Source organism: Oncorhynchus masou, chromosome 9, assembly GCF_036934945.1.
Source record: "Oncorhynchus masou masou isolate Uvic2021 chromosome 9, UVic_Omas_1.1, whole genome shotgun sequence".
Taxonomy (NCBI): domain Eukaryota; kingdom Metazoa; phylum Chordata; class Actinopteri; order Salmoniformes; family Salmonidae; genus Oncorhynchus; species Oncorhynchus masou.
This window is the reverse complement of record NC_088220.1, coordinates 81,499,110-81,519,507: the sequence shown is the minus strand read 5'-3', so window position 1 is coordinate 81,519,507 and position 20,398 is coordinate 81,499,110.

Genomic DNA, 20,398 nt, shown 5'->3' with positions numbered 1-20,398 from the left:
AACATGTACACAAAACCACACTAAACTAACATGTACACAAAACCACACTCACTAACATGTACACAAAACCACACTCACTAACATGTACACAAAACCACACTAAACTAACATGTATAAAAAACCACACTAAACTAACATGTACACAAAACCACACTCATTAACATGTACACAAAACCACACTAAACTAACATGTACACAAAACCACACTAAACTAACATGTATACAAAACCACACTCATTAACATGTACACAAAACCACACTAAACTAGCATGTACACAAAACCACACTAAACTAACATGTATACAAAACCACACTCAATAACATGTACACAAAACCACACTAAACTAACATGTATACAAAACCACACTCAACAACATGCACACAAAACCACACTCAATAACATGTACACAAAACCACACTAAACTAACATGTTTACAAAACCACACTCACTAACATGCACACAAAAACACACTAAACTAACATGTACACAAAACCACACTAAACTAGCATGTACACAAAACCACACTCAATAACATGTACACAAAACCACACTAAACTAGCATGTATACAAAACCACACTAAACTAACATGTACACAAAACCACACTAAACTAACATGTACACAAAACCACACTCAATAACATGTACACAAAACCACACTAAACTAGCATGTATACAAAACCACACTCAATAACATACACACAAAACCACACTCACTAACATGTACACAAAACCATACTCACTAACATGTACACAAAACCACACTCACTAACATGTACACAAAACCACACTAAACTAACATGTACACAAAACCATACTCACTAACATGTACACAAAACCACACTCAATAACATGTACACAAAACCACACTAAACTAACATGTATACAAAACCACACTCACTAACATGCACACAAAAACACACTAAACTAACATGTACACAAAACCACAGTAAACTAACATGTACACAAAACCACACTAAACTAGCATGTACACAAAACCACACTCAATAACATGTACACAAAACCACACTAAACTAACATGTACACAAAACCACACTAAACTAACATGAACACAAAACCACACTAAACTAGCATGTACACAAAACCACACTCAATAACATACACACAAAACCACACTCACTAACATGTATACAAAACCATACTCACTAACAAGTACACAAAACCACACTCACTAACAAGTACACAAAACCACACTAAACTAACATGTTTACAAAACCACACTCACTAACATGCACACAAAACCACAGTAAACTAACATGTACACAAAACCACACTAAACTAGCATGTACACAAAACCACACTCAATAACATGTACACAAAACCACACTCAATAACATGTACACAAAACCACACTCAATAACATGTACACAAAACCACACTCAATAACATGTACACAAAACCACACTCAATAACATGTACACAAAACCACACTCACTAACATGCAGACAAAACCACACTAAACTAACATGTATACAAAACCACACTCAATAACATGTACACAAAACCACACTAAACTAACATGTATAGAAAACCACACTAAACTAACATGTACACAAAACCACACTCATTAACATGTACACAAAACCACACTAAACTAACATGTACACAAAACCACACTCACTAACATGTACACAAAACCACACTCACTAACATGTACACAAAACCACACTAAACTAACATGTATAAAAAACCACACTAAACTAACATGTACACAAAACCACACTCATTAACATGTACACAAAACCACACTAAACTAACATGTACACAAAACCACACTAAACTAACATGTATACAAAACCACACTCATTAACATGTACACAAAACCACACTAAACTAGCATGTACACAAAACCACACTAAACTAACATGTATACAAAACCACACTCAATAACATGTACACAAAACCACACTAAACTAACATGTATACAAAACCACACTCAACAACATGCACACAAAACCACACTCAATAACATGTACACAAAACCACACTAAACTAACATGTATACAAAACCACACTCACTAACATGCACACAAAAACACACTAAACTAACATGTACACAAAACCACACTAAACTAGCATGTACACAAAACCACACTCAATAACATGTACACAAAACCACACTAAACTAGCATGTATACAAAACCACACTAAACTAACATGTACACAAAACCACACTAAACTAACATGTACACAAAACCACACTCAATAACATGTACACAAAACCACACTAAACTAGCATGTATACAAAACCACACTCAATAACATACACACAAAACCACACTCACTAACATGTACACAAAACCATACTCACTAACATGTACACAAAACCACACTCACTAACATGTACACAAAACCACACTAAACTAACATGTACACAAAACCACACTCACTAACATGTACACAAAACCACACTAAACTAACATGTACACAAAACCACACTCACTAACATGTACACAAAACCACACTCAATAACATGTACACAAAACCACACTAAACTAACATGTATACAAAACCACACTCAATAACATGCACACAAAAACACACTAAACTAACATGTACACAAAAACACACTAAACTAACATGTACACAAAACCACAGTAAACTAACATGTACACAAAACCACACTAAACTAGCATGTACACAAAACCACACTCAATAACATGTACACAAAACCACACTAAACTAACATGTACACAAAACCACACTAAACTAACATGAACACAAAACCACACTAAACTAGCATGTACACAAAACCACACTCAATAACATACACACAAAACCACACTCACTAACATGTATACAAAACCATACTCACTAACAAGTACACAAAACCACACTCACTAACAAGTACACAAAACCACACTAAACTAACATGTATACAAAACCACACTCACTAACATGCACACAAAACCACAGTAAACTAACATGTACACAAAACCACACTAAACTAGCATGTACACAAAACCACACTCAATAACATGTACACAAAACCACACTCAATAACATGTACACAAAACCACACTCAATAACATGTACACAAAACCACACTCAATAACATGTACACAAAACCACACTAAACTAACATGTACACAAAACCACACTCAATAACATGTACACAAAACCACACTCAATAACATGTACACAAAACCACACTCACTAACATGCAGACAAAACCACACTAAACTAACATGTATACAAAACCACACTCAATAACATGTACACAAAACCACACTATAGAAAACCACAAACACAAACAAATCTACAAAAAGTCATTGCATGTGGAGAATACCAAACACCACCTCCACTTTACTATAACTTTGTGTCCTTCAATATCCTCCTCTTCCTTTCCTCCCCTTCCCCTCCTCCCCCCTTACTCCCCCTCCTGATCCCTTCCTCCCCCACCCCCTCCTCTCCCCTCCTCTCCCCTTCCTCCCCCTCCTCTCCCCTTCCTCCCCATCCCTCTCCTCCCCCATTTCTCCCCCTCCTCCCCCATTCCTCCCCTCCTCTCCCCTTCCCCCTCCCCCATTCCTCCCCCCCTCCCCCTCCTCCCCCTTCTTCCCCCCTACTCCCCCTCCACTGCCCCTTCCTTCCCATCCCCCTCCTCCCCTTACTCCCCCTCCCCCACCCTTCCCCCTCCCCCTTACTCCCTCTCCCCTTCCTCACCCCCTACTCCCTCTCCCCTTCCTCCCTCTCCCCTTCCTCCCTTTCCTCTCCCTTCCTCCCCCCTTCCATTGCCATTACCTGTATGAGAATGAACGAAACACAGGGAAATGTGCAGCCAGGTCACCCATGATACAAGTCAGTATTCGACGTCCATCCATGTCTTAGGATGTCGGGAAATTATGTGAAAACCGGCCACTAATAGGGGGAACAGTGAGAGTTGTTGTGTGCCAGGTCGGGATGGATGGGCTTAAGCATCTGCCTCTGATTCCATAGTTTGCAAGTTTGAATCCAGCGAGAGAAAGTTGTTTTTGAGATTATTACATTTTTTTACCCGTCTCAAACTTGACCTTAAACACAAAATTAAATGTTTGAGAAACATGGATGAACGTCTAATTCTGATGTGAGACTGTGAGAGGTAGTTGGTGTGTGTGTACGTGAGCATTTATAAAGACCATTCTGTCACGTCTTTCGTAATACTGGTCAGACCAAGGCGCAGCATAATGTAGAGTTCTACGTATTTATTAGTCAGTGAAACTTAGAAAAAACAAAACAATAAAGAATAAACTAAACGTGACGACAATGCAGTGCTAAACAGGCAACTAAACATAAACAATATCCCATAACCCACAGGTGGAAAACATGCTCCATAAGTATGATCCCCAATTAGAGACACGATTACCAGCTGCCTCTAATTGGGAATCATACACAAACACCAACATAGAAAATTAAACCTAGAACCCCACATAGAAATAATAAACTAGACTAAAACCCCTAGTCACGCCCTGACCTACTCTACCATAGATAATACAGGCTTTCTATGGTCAGGACGTGACACATTCTCCTACGAGGGAGACATTAAAGACAAGCTGTACTTAGTCCCAGGTATACACACACAGTGCTTATGTTACAAGGCTATGCTAAATCACAGCCCATTTGTCTCCAGGCCTCTCAAGGCTAGTGCTATTTTAGAAAAGATTGCTTGTGGCCTTGAGCGCTACACAGAAGAGAAACAAATTGTATTTTAGTTTCAAGTTTTTAATGTTAGAGTGAAATGCCTTTCTTCCAAACTCAAAACACAACAAGTTAGTATACTATATACGGGGTCAGTGCCAATACCATGCTATATACGGGGTCAGTTCCAATACAATGCTATATACGGGGTCAGTTCCAATACCATGCTATATATGGGGTCAGTTCCAATACCATGCTATATACGGGGTCAGTTCCAATACCATACTATATACGGGGTCAGTACCAATACCATGCTATATATGGGGTCAGTTGCAATACCATGCTATATATGGGGTCAGTTCAATACCATGCTATATATGGGGTCAGTTCCAATACCATGCTATATATGGGGTCAGTTCCAATACCATGCTATATACGGGGTCAGTTCCAATACCATACTATATACGGGGTCAGTACCAATACCATACTATATACGGGGTCAGTACCAATACCATGCTATATATGGGGTCAGTTCCAATACCATGCTATATATGGGGTCAGTTCCAATACCATGCTATATACGGGGTCAGTTCCAATACCATGCTATGGGGTCAGTTCCAATACCATGCTATATACGGGGTCAGTTTCAATACCATGCTATATACGGGGTCAGATCCAATACCACACTATATACGGGGTCAGTACCAATACCATGCTATATACGGGGTCAGTTCCAATACCATGCAATATATGGGGTCAGATCCAATACCATGCTATATACGGGGTCAGTTCCAATTCCATACTATATACGGGGTCAGTTCCAATACCACACTATATACGGGGTCAGTACCAATACCATGCTATATACGGGGTCAGTTCCAATACCATGCTTTGTGGTCAGTTCCAATACCATACTATATACGGGGTCAGTTCCAATACCATGCTTTGGGGTCAGTTCCAATACCATGCTATATACGGGGTCAGTTCCAATACCATGCTTTGGGGTCAGTTCCAATACCATGCTATATACGGTGTCAGTACCAATACCATGCTATATACGGAGTCAGTACCAATACCATGCTATATATGGGGTCATTTCCAATACCATGCTATATATGGGGTCAGTTCCAATACCATGCTATATATGGGGTCAGTTCCAATACCATGCTATATATGGGGTCAGTTCCAATACCATGCTATATATGGGGTCAGTTCCAATACCATGCTATGGGGTCAGTTCCAATACCATGCTATATATGGGGTCAGTTCCAATACCATGCTATGGGGTCAGTTCCAATACCATGCTATATATGGGGTCAGTTCCAATACCATGCTATATATGGGGTCAGTTCCAATACCATGCTATATATGGGGTCAGTTCCAATACCATGCTATGGGGTCAGTTCCAATACCATGCTATATATGGGGTCAGTTCCAATACCATGCTATGGGGTCAGTTCCAATACCATGCTATATACGGGGTCAGTTCCAATACCATGCTATATACGGGGTCAGTTCCAATACCATGCTATATACAGGGTCAGTTCCAATACCGTGCTATATACGGGGTCAGTTCCAATACCATGCTATGGGGTCAGTTCCAATACCATACTATATACGGGGTCAGTTCCAATACCATGCTATATACAGGGTCAGTTCCAATACCATGCTATATACGGGGTCAGTTCCAATACCATGCTATGGGGTCAGTTCCAATACCATGCTATATACGGGGTCAGTTCCAATACCATGCTATATACGGGGTCAGTTCCAATACCATGCTATATACATGTTCAGTTCCAATACCATGCTATATACGGGGTAAGTTCCAATACCATGCTATATACGGGGTCAGTTCCAATACCATGCTATATACGGGGTCAGTTCCAATACCATGCTATATACGGGGTCAGTTCCAATACCATGCTATATACGGGGTCAGTACCAATACCATGCTATGGGGTCAGTTCCAATACCATGCTATATACGGGGTCAGTTCCAATACCATACTATATACGGGGTCAGTACCAATACCATGCTATATACGGGGTCAGTTCCAATACCATGCTATATACGGGGTCAGTTCCAATACCATGCTATATACGGGGTCAGTTCCAATACCATGCTATATACGGGGTCAGTTCCAATACCATGCTATATACGGGGTCAGTACCAATACCATGCTATGGGGTCAGTTCCAATACCATGCTATATATGGGGTCAGTTCCAATACCATGCTATGGGGTCAGTTCCAATACCATGCTATATACGGGGTCAGTTCCAATACCATGCTATATACGGGGTCAGTACCAATACCATGCTATGGGGTCAGTTCCAATACCATGCTATATACGGGGTCAGTTCCAATACCATACTATATACGGGGTCAGTACCAATACCATACTATATACGGGGTCAGTACCAATACCATGCTATATACGGGGTCAGTACCAATACCATACTATATACGGGGTCAGTACCAATACCATACTATATACGGGGTCAGTTCCAATACCATACTATATACGGGGTCAGTACCAATACCATACAATATACGGGGTCAGTTCCAATACCATACTATATACGGGGTAGGTACCAATACCATACTATATACGGGGTCAGTTCCAATACCATACTATATACGGGGTCAGTACCAATACCATACTATATACGGGGTCAGTACCAATACCATACTATATACGGGGTCAGTTCCAATACCATGCTATATACGGGGTCAGTACCAATACCATGCTATGGGGTCAGTTTCAATACCATGCTATATACGGGGTCAGTTCCAATACCATACTATATACGGGGTCAGTACCAATACCATGCTATATACGGGGTCAGTTCCAATACCATGCTATATACGGGGTCAGTTCCAATACCATGCTATATACGGGGTCAGTTCCAATACCATACTATATACGGGGTCAGTTCCAATACCATACTATATACGGGGTCAGTACCAATACCATACTATATACGGGGTCAGTTCCAATACCATACTATATACGGGGTCAGTACCAATACCATACTATATACGGGGTCAGTTCCAATACCATACTATATACGGGGTCAGTACCAATACCATACTATATACGGGGTCCGTTCCAATACCATAATATATACGGGGTCAGTACCAATACCATACTATATACGGGGTCAGTTCCAATACCATGCTATATACGAGGTCAGTTCCAATACCATGCTATATACGGGGTCAGTTCCAATACCATGCTATATACGGGGTCAGTTCCAATACCATGCTATATACGGGGTCAGTTCCAATACCATGCTATATACGGGGTCAGTTCCAATACCATGCTATATACGGGGTCAGTACCAATACCATGCTATGGGGTCAGTTCCAATACCATGCTATATACGTGTTCAGTTCCAATACCATGCTATATACGGGGTCAGTTCCAATACCATGCTATATACGGGGTCAGTTCCAATACCATACTATATACGGGGTCAGTACCAATACCATACTATATACGGGGTCAGTACCAATACCATGCTATATACGGGGTCAGTACCAATACCATGCTATATACGGGGTCAGTTCCAATACCATGCTATATATGGGTTCAGTTCCAATACCATGCTATGGGGTCAGTTCCAATACCATGCTATGGGGTCAGTTCCAATACCATACTATATACGGGGTCAGTTCCAATACCATGCTATGGGGTCAGTTCCAATACCATGCTATGGGGTCAGTTCCAATACCATGCTATGGGGTCAGTTCCAATACCATGCTATGGGGTCAGTTCCAATACCATGCTATGGGGTCAGTACCAATACCATACTATATACGGGGTCAGTTCCAATACCATGCTATATACGGGGTCAGTACCAATACCATGCTATATACGGGGTCAGTTCCAATACAATACTGTATACGGGGTCAGTTACCCTACGTGAGTGAAGGAGGCTTTGTTGCAAAATAGAAATCTAATTCTACTAGGGCACTGCATCGCAGCGCTAGCTGTGCCACCAGAGACTCTGGGTTCGAGCCCAGGCTCTGTCACAGCCGGCCGCGACTGGGAGGTCTGTGTGGCGACGCACAATTAGACTAGCGTTTTTCCGGGTTAGGGAGGGTTTGGTCGGTAGGGTTATCCTTGTCTCATCGCGCACCAGCGACTCCTGTGGCGGGCCGGGCGCAGTGCGCGCTAACCAAGGACGTCATGTGCACGGTGTTTCCTCCGACACATTGGTGTGGCTGGCTTACGGGTTGGATGCGTGCTGTGTTAAGATGCAGGACGACTTGGTTGGGTTGTGTATCGGAGGACGCATGACTTTCAACCTTCGTCTCTCCTGAGCCCGTACGGGAGATGTAGCGATGAGACAAGATAGTAGCTACTAACAATTGGATACCACGAAATTGAGGAGAAAAAGGGGTAAAAATATTCAACAAAAAAATAAATGCCTCAGATTCTAGATTTGATTTTGGATTGGAGATGTTTGATATGAGTCTGGAAGGAGAGTTTACAGTCTATCCAGACCCCTAGATATTTGTAGTTGTCCACGTATTCTGTATTCTAGGTCAGAGTAGTTATGCTAGTTGGGCGGGTGCAGGCAGCAAATGGTTGAAAGGCATGAATTTGGTTTTGATAGTGTTTAAGAGCAGTTGGAGGCCACAGCAGGAGTGTTGTATGTCATTGAAGCTCGTTTGGAGGTTAGTTAACATAGCGTCCAAAGAAGGGCTATATACAGGGTAATTTCAATACCATACTGTCACACCCTGACCTTAGAGAGCTTTTTATGTCTCTATTATGGTTTGGTCAGGGTGAGATTTGGGGTGGGCATTCTATGTTCCTTTTTCTATGTTTTGTATTTCTTTGTTTTGGCCGGGTATGGTTCTCAATCAGGGACAGCTGACTATTGTTGTCTCTGATTGGGAACCATACTTAGGTGGGAAAAAGCTACCTATGTTTTGTGGGGAGTTGTTTTCTGTTTAGTGTTCTGCACCTGACAGGACTGATCGTTTATTCACTTTGTTATTTTGTTCTAGTGTTCAGTTTAATAAAAGTAATGAAGACTTACCACGCTGTGCTTTGGTCCGATTCTTCCTCATCAGTCGACAACGACCATTACACATACTATATACAGGGTCAGTTCAGTACCATACTATATACAGGGTCAGTTCAATACCATACTATATACAGGGTCAGTTCAGTACCATACTATATACAGGGTCAGTTCAATACCATACTATATACAGGGTCAGTTCAATACCATACTATATACAGGGTCAGTTCAATACCATACTATATACAGGGTCAGTTCAATACCATACTATATACAGGGTCAGTTCAATACCATACTATATACAGGGTCAGTTCAATACCATACTATATACAGGGTCAGTTCAGTACCATACTATATACAGGGTCAGTTCAATACCATACTATATACAGGGTCAGTTCAATACCATACTATATACAGGGTCAGTTCAATACGATACTATATACAGGGTCAGTTCAATACCATACTATATACAGGGTCAGTTCAATACCATACTATATACAGGGTCAGTTCAGTACCATACTATATACAGGGTCAGTTCAATACCATACTATATACAGGGTCAGTTCAATACTAAACTATATACAGGGTCAGTTCAATACTAAACTATATACAGGGTCAGTTCAATACCATACTATATACAGGGTCAGTTCAATACCATACTATATACAGGGTCAGTTCAATACCATACTATATACAGGGTCATTTCAATACCATACTATATACAGGGTCAGTTCAGTACCATACTCTATACAGGGTCAGTTCAATACCATACTATATACAGGGTCAGTTCAATACCATGCTATATACAGGGTCAGTTCAATAACATACAATATACAGGGTCAGTTCAATACCATACTATATACAGGGTCAGTTCAATACCATACTATATACAGGGTCAGTTCAATACCATACTATATACAGGGTCAGTTCAATACCATACTATATACAGGGTCAGTTCAGTACCATACTATATACAGGGTCAGTTCAATACCATACTATATACAGGGTCAGTTCAATACTAAACTATATACAGGGTCAGTTCAATACCATACTATATACAGGGTCAGTTCAGTACCATACTATATACAGGGTCAGTTCAATACCATACTATATACAGGGTCAGTTCAATACCATACTATATACAGGGTCAGTTCAATACCATACTATATACAGGGTCAGTTCAATACCATACTATATACAGGGTCAGTTCAGTACCATACTATATACAGGGTCAGTTCAATACCATACTATATACAGGGTCAGTTCAATACTAAACTATATACAGGGTCAGTTCAATACCATACTATATACAGGGTCAGTTCAGTACCATACTATATACAGGGTCAGTTCAATACCATACTATATACAGGGTCAGTTCAATACCATACTATATACAGGGTCAGTTCAATACCATACTATATACAGGGACAGTTCAATACAATACTATATACAGGGTCAGTTCAATACCATGCTATATACAGGGTCAGTTCAATACCATACTATATACAGGGTCAGTTCAATACCATACTATATACAGGGTCAGTTCAATGCCATACTATATACAGGGTCAGTTCAATACCATGCTATATACAGGGTCAGTTCAATACCATACTATATACAGGGTCAGTTCAATACCATACTATATACAGGGACAGTTCAATACAATACTATATACAGGGTCAGTTCAATACCATGCTATATACAGGGTCAGTTCAATACCATACTATATACAGGGTCAGTTCAATACCATACTATATACAGGGTCAGTTCAATACCATACTATATACAGGGTCAGTTCAATACCATACTATATACAGGGTCAGTTCAATACCATACTATATACAGGGTCAGTTCAACACCATACTATATACAGGGTCAGTTCAATACCATACTATATACAGGGTCAGTTCAATACCATACTATATACAGGGTCAGTTCAATACCATACTATATACAGGGCCAGTTCAATACCATACTATATACAGGGTCAGTTCAATACCATACTATATACAGGGTCAGTGCAATACCATACTATATACAGGGTCAGTTCAATACCATGCTATATACAGGGTCAGTTCAATACCATACTATATACAGGGTCAGTTCAGTACCATACTATATACAGGGTCAGTTCAATACCATACTATATACAGGGTCAGTTCAGTACCATACTATATACAGGGTCAGTTCAATACCATGCTATATACAGGGTCAGTTCAGTACCATACTATATACAGGGTCAGTTCAATACTAAACTATATACAGGGTCAGTTCAATACCATACTATATACAGGGTCAGTTCAATACCATACTATATACAGGGTCAGTTCAATACCATACTATATACAGGGTCAGTTCAATACCATGCTATATACAGGGTCAGTTCAGTACCATACTATATACAGGGTCAGTTCAATACCATACTATATACAGGGTCAGTTCAATACCATACTATATACGGAGTCAGTTCCAATACCATGCTTTGGGGTCAGTTCCAATACCATGCTATATAAGGGGTCAGTTCCAATACAATACTGTATACGGGGTCAGTTACCCTACGTGAGTGAAGGAGGCTTTGTTGCAAAATAGAAATCTAATTCTACTAGGGCACTGCATCGCAGCGCTAGCTGTGCCACCAGAGACTCTGGGTTCGAGCCCAGGCTCTGTCACAGCCGGCCGCGACTGGGAGGTCTGTGTGGCGACAATTAGACTAGCGTCGTCCGGGTTAGGGAGGGTTTGGTCGGTAGGGTTATCCTTGTCTCATCGCGCACCAGCGACTCCTGTGGCGGGCCGGGCGCAGTGCGCGCTAACCAAGGAGGTCATGTGCACGGTGTTTCCTCCGACACATTGGTGTGGCTGGCTTACGGGATGGATGCGTGCTGTGTTAAGATGCAGGACGACTTGGTTGGGTTGTGTATCGGAGGACGCATGACTTTCAACCTTCGTCTCTCCTGAGCCCGTTCGGGAGTTGTAGCGATGAGACAAGATAGTAGCTACTAACAATTGGATACCACGAAATTGGGGAGAAAAAGGGGTAAAAATATTCAACAAAAAAATAAATACCTCCGATTCTAGATTTGATTTTGGATTGGAGATGTTTGATATGAGTCTGGAAGGAGAGTTTACAGTCTATCCAGATCCCTAGATATTTGTAGTTGTCCACATATTCTGTATTCTAGGTCAGAGTAGTTATGCTAGTTGGGCGGGTGCAGGCAGCAAATGGTTGAAAGGCATGCATTTGGTTTTGATAGTGTTTAAGAGCAGTTGGAGGCCACAGCAGGAGTGTTGTATGTCATTGAAGCTCGTTTTGAGGTTAGTTAACATAGTGTCCAAAGAAGGGCTATATACAGGGTAATTTCAATACCATACTGTCACACCCTGACCTTAGAGAGTTTTTATGTCTCTATTATGGTTTGGTCAGGGTGAGATTTGGGGTGGGCATTCTATGTTCCTTTTTCTATGTTTTGTATTTCTTTGTTTTGGCCGGGTATGGTTCTCAATCAGGGACAGCTGACTATTGTTGTCTCTGATTGGGAACCATACTTAGGTGGGAAAAAGCTACCTATGTTTTGTGGGTAGTTGTTTTCTGTTTAGTGTTCTGCACCTGACAGGACTGTTTCGTTTATTCACTTTGTTATTTTGTTCTAGTGTTCAGTTTAATAAAAGTCATGAAGACTTACCACGCTGCGCTTTGGTCCGATTCTTCCTCATCAGTCGACAACGACCATTTACCATACTATATACAGGGTCAGTTCAGTACCATACTATATACAGGGTCAGTTCAATACCATACTATATACAGGGTCAGTTCAATACCATACTATATACAGGGTCAGTTCAGTACCATACTATATACTGGGTCAGTTCAATACCATACTATATACAGGGTCAGTTCAATACCATACTATATACAGGGTCAGTTCAATACCATACTATATACTTGAACTGACCCTGTATATAGTATGGTATTGAACTGACCCTGTATATAGTATGGTATTGAACTGACCTTGTATATAGTATGGTATTGAACTGACACTGTATATAGTATGGTATTGAACTGACCCTGTATATAGTATGGTATTGAACTGACCCTGTATATAGTATGGTATTGAACTGACCCTGTATATAGTATGGTATTGAACTGACCCTGTATATAGTATGGTATTGAACTGACCCTGTATAACAGTGCTCCGGGCAGCCGAGCGGAAATGGAGGAAAACTCGCCTCCCTGCGGACCTGGCATCCTTTCACTCCCTCCTCTCTACATTTTCCTCCTCTGTCTCTGCTGCTAAAGCAACTTTCTACCACTCTAAATTCCAAGCATCTGCCTCTAACCCTAGGAAGCTCTTTGCCACCTTCTCCTCCCTCCTGAATCCTCCTCCCCCTCCCCCCCTCCTCCCTCTCTGCAGATGACTTCGTCAACCATTTTGAAAAGAAGGTCGACGACATCCGATCCTCGTTTGCTAAGTCAAACGACACCGCTGGTTCTGCTCACACTGCCCTACCCTGTGCTCTGACCTCTTTCTCCCCTCTCTCTCCAGATGAAATCTCGCTTCTTGTGACGGCCGGCCGCCCAACAACCTGCCCGCTTGACCCTATCCCCTCCTCTCTTCTCCAGACCATTTCCGGAGACCTTCTCCCTTACCTCACCTCGCTCATCAACTCATCCCTGACCGCTGGCTACGTCCCTTCCATCTTCAAGAGAGCGAGAGTTGCACCCTTCTGAAAAAACCTACACTCGATCCCTCCGATGTCAACAACTACAGACCAGTATCCCTTCTTTCTTTTCTCTCCAAACTCTTGAACGTGCCGTCCTTGGCCAGCTCTCCCGCTATCTCTCTCAGAATGACCTTCTTGATCCAAATCAGTCAGGTTTCAAGACTAGTCATTCAACTGAGACTGCTCTTCTCTGTATCACGGAGGCGCTCCGCACTGCTAAAGCTAACTCTCTCTCCTCTGCTCTCATCCTTCTAGACCTATCGGCTGCCTTCGATACTGTGAACCATCAGATCCTCCTCTCCACCCTCTCCGAGTTGGGCATCTCCGGCGCTGCCCACGCTTGGATTGCGTCCTACCTGACCGGTCGCTCCTACCAGGTGGCGTGGCGAGAATCTGTCTCCTCGCCACGCGCTCTCACCACTTCCCCCAGGGCTCTGTTCTAGGCCCACTCCTATTCTCGCTATACACCAAGTCACTTGGCTCTGTCATAACCTCACATGGTCTCTCCTATCATTGCTATGCAGACGACACACAATTAATCTTCTCCTTTCCCCCTTCTGATGACCAGGTGGCGAATCGCATCTCTGCATGTCTGGCAGACATATCAGTGTGGATGACGGATCACCACCTCAAGCTGAACCTCGGCAAGACGGAGCTGCTCTTCCTCCCGGGGAAGGACTGCCCGTTCCATGATCTCGCCATCACGGTTGACAACTCCATTGTGTCCTCCTCCCAGAGCGCTAAGAACCTTGGCGTGATCCTGGACAACACCCTGTCGTTCTCAACTAACATCAAGGCGGTGGCCCGTTCCTGTAGGTTCATGCTCTACAACTACCGCAGAGTACGACCCTGCCTCACACAGGAAGCGGCGCAGGTCCTAATCCAGGCACTTGTCATCTCCCGTCTGGATTACTGCAACTCGCTGTTGGCTGGGCTCCCTGCCTGTGCCATTAAACCCCTACAACTCATCCAGAACGCCGCAGCCCGTCTGGTGTTCAACCTTCCCAAGTTCTCTCACGTCACCCCGCTCCTCCGCTCTCTCCACTGGCTTCCAGTTGAAGCTCGCATCCGCTACAAGACCATGGTGCTTGCCTACGGAGCTGTGAGGGGAACGGCACCGCAGTACCTCCAGGCTCTGATCAGGCCCTACACCCAAACAAGGGCACTGCGTTCATCCACCTCTGGCCTGCTCGCCTCCCTACCACTGAGGAAGTACAGTTCCCGCTCAGCCCAGTCAAAACTGTTCGCTGCTCTGGCCCCCCAATGGTGGAACAAACTCCCTCACGACGCCAGGACAGCGGACAATCACCACCTTCCGGAGACACCTGAAACCCCACCTCTTCAAGGAATACCTAGGATAGGATAAAGTAATCCTTCTCACCCCCCACCCGTAAATGATTTAGATGCACTATTGTAAAGTGGCTGTTCCACTGGATGTCAGAAGGTGAATTCACCAATTTGTAAGTCGCTCTGGATAAGAGCGTCTGCTAAATGACTTAAATGTAAATGTAAATGTAAATGTGTGTTGGAGTGACAGCGTGTGTGTGTGTTGGTGTGACAGTGTGTGTGTGTGTGTTGGAGTGACAGTGTGTGTGTGTTGGAGTGACAGCGTGTGTGTGTGTTGGAGTGACAGTGTGTGTGTGGGTGTGTTGGAGTGACAGTGTGTGTGTGTGTGTGTGTGTGTGTGTGTATTGGTGTGACAGTGTGTGTGTGTGTGTTTGAGTGACAGCGTGTGTGTGTTGGAGTGACAGTGTGTGTGTGTGTGTGTTGGAGTGACAGTGTGTGTGTGTGTTGGAGTGACAGCGTGTGTGTGTGTGTTGGAGTGACAGTGTGTGTGTGTGTGTTGGAGTAAAAGTGTGTGTGTGTGTTGGAGTGACAGTGTGTGTGTGTGTGTGTTGGAGTGACAGCGTGTGTGTGTGTGTGTTGGAGTGACAGCGTGTGTGTGTGTTGGAGTGACAGTGTGTGTGTGTGTGTTGGAGTGACAGTGTGTGTGTGTGTGTGTGTGTGTTGTAGTGACAGTGTGTGTGTGGGTGTGTTGGAGTGACAGTGTGTGTGTGTGTTGGAGTGACAGTGTTTGTGTGTATGTGTTGGAGTGATAGTGTGTGTGTGTGTGTGTTGGAGTGACAGTGTGTGTGTGTTGGAGTGACAGCGTGTGTGTGTTGGAGTGACAGTGTGTGTGTGTTGGAGTGACAGCGTGTGTGTGTGTTGGAGTGACAGTGTGTGTGTGCGTGTGTTGGAGTGACAGCGTGTGTGTGTGTTGGAGTGACAGTGTGTGTGTGTGTGTGTTGGAGTGACAGTGTGTGTGTGTGTGTGTGTGTGTGTGTTGTAGTGACAGTGTGTGTGTGGGTGTGTTGGAGTGACAGTGTGTGTGTGTGTTGGAGTGACAGTGTGTGTGTGTGTGTGTTGGAGTGACAGTGTGTGTGTGTTGGAGTGACAGCGTGTGTGTGTTGGAGTGACAGCGTGTGTGTGTTGGAGTGACAGCGTGTGTGTGTGTTGGAGTGACAGTGTGTGTGTGCGTGTGTTGGAGTGACAGTGTGTGTGTGTGTTGGAGTGACAGTATGTGTGTGTGGGTGTGTTGGAGTGACAGTGTGTGTATGTGTTGGAGTGACAGTGTGTGAGTGTGTGTGTTGGAGTGACAGTGTGTGTGTGTTGGAGTGACAGCGTGTGTGTGTGTTGGAGTGACAGTGTGTGTGTGTGTGTGTTGGAGTGACAGTATGTGTGCGTGTGTGTTTGAGTGACAGCGTGTGTGTGTTGGAGTGACAGTGTGTGTGTGTGTGTGTTGGAGTGACAGTGTGTGTGTGTGTGTGTTGGAGTGACAGCGTGTGTGTGTGTGTTGGAGTGACAGCGTGTGTGTGTGTTGGAGTAACAGTGTGTGTGTGTGTGTGTGTTGGAGTGACAGTGTGTGTGTGTGTGTGTGTTGGAGTGACAGCGTGTGTGTGTGTGTGTTGGAGTGACAGCGTGTGTGTGTGTTGGAGTGACAGTGTGTGTGTGTGTGTGTTGGAGTGACAGTGTGTGTGTGTGTGTGTTGTAGTGACAGTGTGTGTGTGGGTGTGTTGGAGTGACAGTGTGTGTGTGTGTTGGAGTGACAGTGTTTGTGTGTATGTGTTGGAGTGATAGTGTGTGTCTGTGTGTTGGAGTGACAGTGTGTGTGTGTTGGAGTGACAGCGTGTGTGTGTTGGAGTGACAGTGTGTGTGTGTTGGAGTGACAGCGTGTGTGTGTGTTGGAGTGACAGTGTGTGTGTGCGTTTGTTGGAGTGACAGTGTGTGTGTGTTGGAGTGACAGTATGTGTGTGTGGGTGTGTTGGAGTGACAGTGTGTGTGTGTGTTGGAGTGACAGTGTGTGAGTGTGTGTGTTGGAGTGACAGTGTGTGTGTGTTGGAGTGACAGCGTGTGTGTGTGTTGGAGTGACAGTGTGTGTGTGTGTGTTGGAGTGACAGTATGTGTGCGTGTGTGTTTGAGTGACAGCGTGTGTGTGTTGGAGTGACAGTGTGTGTGTGTGTGTGTGTGTGTGTGTTGGAGTTACAGTGTGTGTGTGTGTGCTGGAGTGACAGCGTGTGTGTTTGTGTGCTTGAGTGACAGCGTGTGTGTGTGTGTGTTGGAGTGACAGCGTGTATGTGTGTTGGAGTAACAGTTTGTGTGTGTGTGTGTGTGTGTGTGTTGGAGTGACAGTGTGTGTGTGGGTGTGTTGGAGTGACAGCGTGTGTGTGTGTTGGAGTGACAGTGTGTGTGTGTGTTGGAGTGACAGTGTGTGTGTGGGTGTGTTGGAGTGACAGTGTGTGGGTGTTGGAGTGACAGTGTGTGTGTGTGTTGGAGTGACAGCGTGTGTGTGTTGGAGTGACAATGTGTGTGTGTATTTGTTGGAGTGACAGTGTGTGTGTGTGTTTGTGCTGGAGTGACAGCGTGTGTGTGTTGAAGTGACAGTGTTTGTGTGTTGGAGTGACAGCGTGTGTGTGTGTTGGAGTGACAGTGTGTGTGTGTGTGTGTTGGAGTGACAGTGTGTGTGTGTGTGTGTTGGAGTGACAGTGTGCATGTGTGTTGGAGTAACAGTGTGTGTCTGTGTGTTGGAGTGACAGTGTGTGTGTGTGTGTGTGTGTTGGAGTGACAGCGTGTGTGTGTTGAAGTGACAGTGTTTGTGTGTTGGAGTGACAGCGTGTGTGTGTGTTGGTGTGACAGTGTGTGTGTGTGTGTTGGAGTGACAGTGTGTGTGTGTTGGAGTGACAGCGTGTGTGTGTGTTGGAGTGACAGTGTGTGTGTGTGTGTGTTGGAGTGACAGTGTGTGTGTGTGTTGGAGTGACAGTGTGCATGTGTGTTGGAGTAACAGTGTGTGTCTGTGTGTTGGAGTGACAGTGTGTGTGTGGGTGTGTTGGAGTGACAGTGTGTGTGTGTGTGTGTGTGTGTATTGGAGTGACAGTGTGTGTGTGTGTTGGAGTGACAGTGTTTGTGTGTATGTGTTGGAGTGATAGTGTGTGTGTGTGTGTGTGTGTTGGAGTGACAGTGTGTGTGTGTTGGAGTGACAGCGTGTGTGTGTTGGAGTGACAGTGTGTGTGTGTTGGAGTGACAGCGTGTGTGTGTGTGTTGGAGTGACAGTGTGTGTGTGCGTGTGTTGGAGTGACAGCGTGTGTGTGTGTGTGTGTGTGTGTGTTGTAGTGACAGTGTGTGTGTGGGTGTGTTGGAGTGACAGTGTGTGTGTGTGTTGGAGTGACAGTGTGTGTGTGTGTTGGAGTGACAGTGTGTGTGTGTTGGAGTGACAGCGTGTGTGTGTTGGAGTGACAGCGTGTGTGTGTTGGAGTGACAGTGTGTGTGTGTATGTGTTGGAGTGACAGTGTGTGTGTGCGTGTGTTGGAGTGACAGTGTGTGTGTGTGTTGGAGTGACAGTATGTGTGTGTGGGTGTGTTGGAGTGACAGTGTGTGTATGTGTTGGAGTGACAGTGTGTGAGTGTGTGTGTTGGAGTGACAGTGTGTGTGTGTTGGAGTGACAGCGTGTGTGTGTGTTGGAGTGACAGTGTGTGTGTGTGTGTTGGAGTGACAGTATGTGTGCGTGTGTGTTTGAGTGACAGCGTGTGTGTGTTGGAGTGACAGTGTGTGTGTGTGTGTGTTGGAGTGACAGTGTGTGTGTGTGTGTGTTGGAGTGACAGCGTGTGTGTGTGTGTTGGAGTGACAGCGTGTGTGTGTGTTGGAGTAACAGTGTGTGTGTGTGTGTGTGTGTGTGTTGGAGTGACAGTGTGTGTGTGTGTGTGTGTTGGAGTGACAGCGTGTGTGTGTGTGTGTTGGAGTGACAGCGTGTGTGTGTGTGTGTTGGAGTGACAGTGTGTGTGTGTGTGTGTTGGAGTGACAGTGTGTGTGTGTGTGTGTTGGAGTGACAGTGTGTGTGTGGGTGTGTTGGAGTGACAGTGTGTGTGTGTTGGAGTGACAGTGTTTGTGTGTATGTGTTGGAGTGATAGTGTGTGTGTGTGTGTTGGAGTGACAGTGTGTGTGTGTTGGAGTGACAGCGTGTGTGTGTTGGAGTGACAGTGTGTGTGTGTTGGAGTGACAGCGTGTGTGTGTGTTGGAGTGACAGTGTGTGTGTGCGTTTGTTGGAGTGACAGTGTGTGTGTGTTGGAGTGACAGTATGTGTGTGTGGGTGTGTTGGAGTGACAGTGTGTGTGTGTGTTGGAGTGACAGTGTGTGAGTGTGTGTGTTGGAGTGACAGTGTGTGTGTGTTGGAGTGACAGCGTGTGTGTGTGTTGGAGTGACAGTGTGTGTGTGTGTGTTGGAGTGACAGTATGTGTGAGTGTGTGTTTGAGTGACAGCGTGTGTGTGTTGGAGTGACAGTGTGTGTGTGTGTGTGTGTGTGTGTGTGTGTGTGTTGGAGTTACAGTGTGTGTGTGTGTGCTGGAGTGACAGCGTGTGTGTTTGTGTGCTTGAGTGACAGCGTGTGTGTGTGTGTGTGTTGGAGTGACAGCGTGTATGTGTGTTGGAGTAACAGTATGTGTGTGTGTGTGTGTGTGTGTGTTGGAGTGACAGTG